The 8,297-nt window shown below is 38.2% G+C and overlaps 1 pseudogene across 1 annotated transcript; it reads left to right on the top strand.

Moving 5' to 3' along the window:
* Positions 1-2,350: 2,350 nt before the first annotated feature.
* Positions 2,351-3,376, top strand: LOC311603778 (L-lactate dehydrogenase A chain-like; annotated as a pseudogene). The gene has a single exon. The product of its transcript is annotated as an L-lactate dehydrogenase A chain-like (transcript).
* Positions 3,377-8,297: the final 4,921 nt, after the last annotated feature.

Genomic DNA, 8,297 nt, shown 5'->3' with positions numbered 1-8,297 from the left:
TTCCTTTCCCCCTGACTTCCTTCTTTTCTTTCTCCCTTCCTCCCTTGCTTCCTCCCTCCATAATTTCATTGCCCATTTTTGTTTTTTGGTGTCAGCACAATCCTTGCTTCATAAACTTTAAGAAATAGAAGCTCTAGAATTGATTTTATTTATTCTTCAATGTTTGGTAGAGTTTACCAATGAAACTATGTAGTTAGTTCTATTGATTACTTCTTTTGGGAAGTATATTTTAAACCTCAAATTCAATTTGTTTAATAATTTTAGAATTATTTTAGCTAGGTTGACTTTGAGTACTTTCCAATTTTTAAAATGACCCAACCTATTTTGTTTTAATTATCAGATTTATTTGTGTAGGATTACTTTGAATGTTCCCTTACTTCTCATTTAATGACTATGGAGTCTGAGTTGTTCATAATCAGTGTATCTTCTTTCTTCTTTTCCCATGCCTATCTTCCTAGAACTTTTCAATTTTATTGATATTTGATTTAATAAGTTTTTGTTTAATTGATTTTTTTCTTCTGTTTTAGTTCCTTTGTTTCTAGTGTTTTTACTATTTCTGTGTTTATTTTGCATTTTCCCTCCTTAGTTTCTCACGGTTGAAACTTAGGGTTTTTTTTTGTTTGTTTTGTTTTGTTTTACTCAAAATTTGCTTGTTTTCTCAAGTCACTATTTAGTGCTGTGTATTTCTCTAAAAAGATTGACTTGGTGCTTCAAAACTCATAGGGCTTGTTTTTACTTTGGCTTAGCTAAAAACATTTCCTAATTTCCCTTGAAATGTCCTCTTTAACCTATAGATTGTTTGGAAATCTGATGTTTAGCTTCCCAAAGGTTTTCCTCTTATCTTTTTTACTGTATTCTTTCTTAATAACTGTAGCCCCTGATCATGCTTTCTAAGGCGTCCATTACTTCAGTGGTTAAGGTTTATGACTCACAGCGTGGTCTGCCTTTGTGATGGTCCAAGAGTGTGCAGTCTGCTATTTTTAGTTGGAGTGTTCCAGAAATGTCAATTAGATCCAATTGGTTAATTGTGTTGTTCTGTTCTTTGTTCTTGTTGATTCTCTATTAGTTCTGTTTATCATTAAGAGAAAAGTGTTGAAGTCTTTAATTATAATTATAGATCTGCTTAATTCTCATTTTAGTTTTTATTAGTTTTTTGTTCTGTATTTTAAAGATTATTGTTCTGTTATGTTTATGATTCCCATTTTTTCCCTGGTTAATTGACCCTTGTAATTTCATTTTTGATACAATTCTTGTCTAATATTAATTTAGTCACTGGTTCATTCTTCAGATTAGTATGACTATAGTAAATTTTCCTATTTCCTTTATTAGGAACCCACCCATTCATTATATATAGACCAAATTTCTTATATGTATCATTGGGTCTTGTGTTTAAAAATATATTCTGACACTATCTGTCCTTTTATTTATATATTTATTTATTTTTGAGAAAAAGATTTACCATGAAGACTAAGTTGCCTTGCAACTTGTGATTCTCTTGCATTAGAGTCTTGACTTCTGGGCCATAGATACATAAAACCACATCCAGATATAATTTATCTTTTAATTAATGTATTAAGACCATTTTATGTCATGTAATTTAAATTGCAATTTAAGCTTGCCATCTTATTATTTGTTTTGATTTTGTGTTCTGAATTTTGATCCTTTGGTTTTCCTTCCTTGCCTTTATTTGGGCTTTTGAAAAAAAAATTGTTGGTGTGCTTACTTTGTTGTATCTTTGTATAATTATTAAAGTTCTAGGGAGTATAGTATATACACTTACCTTCTACAAGCTACTTAGAATCACTAACTCACTGTTTCAGAATGCGGAAATCTTAGTACCTTGGGATTTCTATTCCCCCTTTTATGCTGTAGTTGTTTTATGTTGTACCTCTGCCTACACTGAATGCCTTACCAGGTGGTGTGATAAGTTCATCTTTGAATCTCAAGTGTCAAGGATGAGGGTCTTCACTGTTGAGTAGTGTAACCACTTCCTGCTGCTCTTCCTTCCCGTTCTCCAGATTGTTTTCTAGTATGTCTCCCTTCTCGCTGAAGAATAGCTGCCAGCAATTCTTTTTTAAATTTAATTTTATTAATTTATTCATATTATATCTCAGTGGTTATCCCATCCCTTGTATCCTCCCATTCCTCCCTCCCTCCCATTTTCCCCTTACTCCCTTCCCCTATGACTGTGACTGAGGCGGACTTCCTCCCCTGCTGCCAGGAATTCTTTCAGAACCGATCTAGCAATGCCTTCTCTTTCATCGGAAAACTTTATTTTGCTTCAATTCCTGAAAAATATTTTTGCTCGGTATGGAATCTGTTAACTGTGGCTTGCTTTCTGAATGTTGAAAGTTGGTGTGTAGCTGTTGTATGCTCTATGCCCACCATTGTGCACTAGCAAAAGGTTCAAAGTCCAAGATGGCAATGCTCAAGGACCAGCTGATTGCGAATCTTCTCAAGGAAGAACAGGCCCCCCAGAACAAGATAGCAGTTGTTGTTGGTGCTGTTGACATGGCTTCTGCCATCAGTATCTTAATGAAGGACCTGACAGATGAGCCTGCCCTTATTGATGTCATGGAAGACAAACTGAAGGGAGACATGATGGGCCTCCAGCATGACAACCTTTTCCTCAGAACACCAAAAATTGTCTCTAGCAAAGACTACATACACTGTGACTGAAAACTCTAAGCTGGTCATCATCACAACGGGAATCCATCAACAAGAGGGAGAGAGCCGACTCAATTTGGTCCAGCAAAACTTGAACATCTTCAACATCCCAACGTTGGGGAGTACAGTCCAAACTGCAAGCTGCTCATTGTTTCCAACCCAGTGGAAAATAGGTGATTTCCAAAAACCCAGTTATTGGAAGTGGTTGCAATTTGGATTCTGCTCTGTTCTGTTACCTGATGGGAGAAAGGCTGGTAGTTCACCTGCTAAGCTGTCATGGGTGGGTCCTAGGGGATCATGGATACTCCAGAGTGCCCATGTAGAGTGGCGTGAATGTTGCTGGCCTCTCCCTGAAGAATCTTAATCCAGAACAGGGCATTGATGCAGGCAAGGCGCAGTGGAAGGAGGTCCACAAGCAGGTTGTTGACAGTACCTATGAGGTGATCAAACTGATGGGTTATATGTCTTGAGCCCTTGGCCTCTCTGTGGCTGGGAGATTAATGAAAAGTCTTAAGGCAGTGCATCCCATCTCCGTCATGATTAAGGGTCTCTACGGGATCAAGGATGAGATCTTCTTCAGTGTCCCTTGTATCCTGGACAAAATGGAATCTCGGATGTTGTGAAGGTGACCCTGACTCCTGAAGAGGAGGTCCACCTGAAGAAGAGTGCTGATACCCTCTGGGGGGTCCAGAAAGAGCTGCAGTTCTAATGTCTCCCCGTGTCCTAAACTTCACTGCCACAGGGTTTCTATGGAGACCGCACTCTGTCTCCTGCTCCTCTGAGCCGTGGTTAGTGTAGTTGTTTTGAGGTGGTCTGGGGAGAACCTCAGTTCCCACAGCTCCACCCTGCTGCTAAGTAATACTTGTGTAGTGGTAACTTGGTTAGTGTGACAGTCCCACTGTCTTTGGAACCCTGCCAATTGTGTGCAGGCTTCAATAATCCTGGAGGCCTGCTGTGTCACTGCTGTGCACCATCACCAAACATGCCTAGGCCAGCGAGTTCCTAATTAGTCACAACCTGGCTCCAGTGTGCAAGTCCATTATGCACATCTTGTGCCTAACTGTCCTAAAGGATACTATTTTTTGTATATTGTATATGTCAGTAATGTACATTGCAATATTATGTAAAAAGTAAGATCTGCATATGGATGATGCAACCAACTACCCAAGTATCATGCCAATGAAAACACCAAATAAACCTGTGCCAAATCCACAGCTGTATGATCCATTGCTTTCCTGTAATGTGTGCTTTGTCATCTGGTAGCATTTATAACTCACAGTTTGCATTTAATTTTTTAGTATTTGACTGTGCTTAAGTATAGGTTTCTTGGAATTTATTTTATTATGGATTTGTTGAGCTTCTTGAATTTTTAGGCATATTTATCCTTTGGGGGAATTTCTAGTTAATATTTCTTCAACTGTTTTCCAGCCTCAGGTGAGTTATACATGGTAACACAAATGCCACATGTTTTCGTGTTCCACGAGTTTCTGAGATTAACATTACTGAAAAATATTTTGGATATTTAAAATGTCTTCTATTGCCCAGCTTGCTGGCTCTTTTTTCTGTCCTCTGGATTTTTCTACTGAGTCAACACCACATCTATAGTTCTTAACTTTCCTCTTGATTTTCCTTAATGTCTTCATTTTTTCTTGCTCAGACTTGTACTTCTATATTATTTTCCAAAGTGTTAGTAATTATCTGGTGACACATATTTATATTAATGGAAAAGTTGACATCTTGCCACTGGCCTGGGTTTCTTGGGACAGAGGAGTCAGGGGAGGAAGTTGAGGACAAATTCTTCTGAAACATCTTGCAAAGAGCTACTTCTCCTGTTTAGAATACCAGGCCCATAGATGTGGAGCCCTTCACAAGCAGGTTGTGTACAGATTTTGAGGCAGAGTTTATACTAAGAACAGACAATGAATGCTTTGGCACTGGCTCTGTTTATTTCCCTACAATTACTGTTCCTGCTTGGTTTGGTGATTGTATTTAATATGAGAGTCCCTGAGAATGCCTTCCTGGGTGTGGATTGTGGCCCAAAAAGTTTTGCTGTGTATTTACTGCCCCAGATAAGCTCTGAATGTGAGAGACGATGGCGAGGCAGAGGATTGGCTCTCTGTGCCCAACAAACACGCAGAAACATGGACAACTCCTTAGGGTGGGCCAATGATACTTGGCATCACTTTTGTATAAGTTGAGATGCTAGCCATATAATACACACACACACACACACACACACACACACACACACACACACATTCACAAGGTTCAGTCAACTCCCTGTCTAATTTTAGAGCCTCTCTGCTCCTCTGAAGAACACCCAGAGTCCCTTTATTCTTTATTTAAGTTTCTTTTAAAAATTAGTGGGTCTCATTAAGACATTTTTTTGTCTTTCCTCCCCTTCCTCATTTTGTTTTATGATACAGAATTTCACTGTGTAGCCCTGGCTGTATTGAACTTCATTTGTAGACCAGTCTAGACTTGGCCACACAGAGATCCACCTGCCTCTGCCTCCCAAGTGCTCTCTCTGCTCTTGTTACCACATTTTTATCACACTTTGCTTTTTGATGTTCTTCCTCAGCACCCTTCTCTGGTCTCACTGTCTCTATGGCTTGTTGTCTTCCTCTTCTAGAAGCCTCTATTCCATTTCACGTCACATGTATTACTTTTGTCTTCCCATAAGGCCTCCTCTCTGCCTCTCATATACCAATTTTATGACCTATGTCCTCTTCACACATGTACACATACATTAAAATTAAAATCTAGGATTCACACATAAGAGAAAACATGCAGTATTTGCCTTCTGGAATCTGGGTTACTTTACTATATATAATATTATCCAGTTCTATCCATTTTCCTGGAAATGTCACAATTTCAGTTTTATTTACTGAATAAACTACCACTGTGTATATGTACCACATTTAAAAAAATTGCTCATCTGTTCATGGGCATCGAGGCTGGTTGCATTTCCTAGCCACAGTGAACAGAGCTGAGATAAACATGGATGTTGTGCAAGTATCTCTTGGTAGGACTCGGAGTCTTTGGGTACATGCCCGGGAGTGGTATAGCTGAATTATATGGCAGCTCTACTTTTAGCCCTTTGAGAAACCTCCACACTGATTTCCATAGTGGTTAAAACAGCTTACACTCTCACAGCCATGAATAAGGGTTCCTATATCCCCACATCATTGCCAGGATTTGTTGTCATTTGTTTTTATGACGTTAGCCATTCTAACTGGGTGGAGATGAAATATCAAAGCAGCCTTGATTTGCATTTCTCTGATGGCTAAGGATGTTGAATACTTTCCCAAAAATATTTATTGGCCCTTTGTTTTTCTTCTTTTGAGAACTGCCTATTCAATTCATTAGTCTACTTATTGAATGAAAGCTTTGCGAGTCTTTCTTTTGAATTTGATTTGCAAATATTTCATTGAGAGTGCTTGCCCCTAGGTTCACAGGGGAATTGGCCTATAGTTTCTTTTGTTGTGTCCTTACCCAGTTTTGGTAGCAGGATAATCCTGGCTTTGTAGAGTGTGTTTTATTATGTTCTTTCCCTTTGCATTTTGTAAAAGAGTTCGTGAAATATTGGTGTTTGGTAGAATTCAGTAATGAATCCATCTCATTCTGAGCTTTTCCTTTTTGGGAGGTTTAAAAATTACTGCTTAAGGTTACCAAGAAGAGACTTGATACCCTATGAACATATACAGGGGGAGGTAATCCTTCTCAGGAACAGTCATAGGGGAGGGGAATAAGGGGGAAATGGGAGGGAGGGAAGAATGGGAGGATACAAGGGATGGGATAACCATTGAGATGTAACAAGAATAAATTAATAAAGGAGAAAAAAAATTACTGCTTAAACTTCTTTGCTTTTGTGGGTCTGTATGAGTTTATATCTTCTTGATTTAATTTTAGTAGGTCATATATATTAACTATATATTATAAATTAAATAAATATAAATTATATAAATAAATATATAATACAAATTAACTATATATATGTACGTATGTGTGTATATGTATATATATATATATATATATATATATATATATATATATAATTTTTCTAGACTTTACACCTCTTTGGAACATATGTTTTCAAAGTATTCTCTAGTGCATTTCTAGAGTGTACTGCAGCTTGGTATAGCAAGTCCTTTTTCATCTCCAGTCTTATTGACTTGGTTTTTCTCTCCCTTCCTTTTGTGTAGTTTGGCTAAGGGGTTGATCAGTCTTGTTAATCTTTTCAAACTAATTCTTTGACTAGTTCTACATGGAGGTCTTTTGTCTATGTTTCATTAGTGTCTGCCCTAATTATTTTTCTTTCTTGACTTCTACTGAATTAGGGTTTGTCAGCTTCTTATTTTTCTAGGCGCTTGAGTATCATTAGTTCATGTATCTGTGATCTTATTGAATTATTATTATTTTTTAAACTTACAGCTGTGAACTTTTCTCATAGAACCGTTCTATGAAGTTCTGTGGTGGTTGAATGAGAATGTCCCTCATAGGCTCATGTATTTGAACGTTTGGTCCCCAGTTGATGGTGGTGTTTGAGGAGGTTGAGGTTTGGGAGGCGTGTATGGCCTGGAGGCGGGCTTTGAGAGTTTAGAGATTTTGAACCATTTCCGGTTACTCTTTCTTTTTCATGTTTGTGGTTCAAGATGTGAGCTGTCAGCTTGCCCTTCCAGCTGCCATGCCTGCTACTTCCTGACATGCTTCCTAACAGTCATGGACCCAAATGACTTTCTTCCAAAAGTTGCCTTGGTCACATAATTTTATCACAGAAACAGAAGACCAATACAGGTTTTGGTAGATTGTACTTTGGTTTAATTTGATTCTAGGAATTTTCAGTTTCCTCCTTGATTCCTTCCATGGCCCACTCTTCATTCAAACTGTATTGTTCAATTTCCAGGTATTCCTATAGTTTTGCTTGCTGTTGATGTCTACTTTTATTTCACTGTGATCCGATAAGATACAAGGGATGATTCCACTTGTTTTTATGTTTGTTTAGGCTTGCTTCTAATGTGACTAATTTAGAGAGGGACCGATGCACAGCTGAGAGGGATGGACACTCCTTGTTTCTTGGGTGGAATAGATAGATATGTATTAGATCTAGTTGATGCATGGTATGACTTAGCTCTGATGGGGCACCTATCTCAAGGGAAGAGTGAACTGCTGGCATCTGGAGTCTTCCACGTTTTTGTATCAAGACACATCTATCTATCGGCTTGTTTTTATGAATTTGGGAGCATCTAGTTTCAGCATGTGCGTATTTACATTTGTTATGTATTCTTTTTTATGATTCAGATATGCTTCTGTTTTTTTCTTCCTCACTGGGATGATGTAGTTACCCCATCTCCTCGGATTGTCTTTTACATCACTTGCTACTGTGTGTGTGTGTGTGTGTGTGTGTGTGTGTGTTTATGTGTGTGTGTGTGTATGTGTGTCGCCATGTTCATTACTCCCACTAAGTTAAGTCAATGTGTCCCTTTAAACAAGAAGTTTTGCTGTCACTCAGTCCATTTTGTTCTAGAATCTGCTGTTTTGCACCCCTGTCCCAGCTATAATCTTGTGTCTGGTATTGAGGGGAGACAACTGATCTTTCTCTGCTCAGGGATTTATGTGTCAGGCTCTGA

This window comes from Acomys minous (assembly GCF_964271855.1).
Source record: "Acomys minous genome assembly, chromosome: 8".
Classification (NCBI taxonomy): domain Eukaryota; kingdom Metazoa; phylum Chordata; class Mammalia; order Rodentia; family Muridae; genus Acomys; species Acomys minous.
The sequence above is the reverse complement of the archived record's forward strand: the minus strand, read 5'-3'. Positions and strand labels throughout refer to the sequence as shown.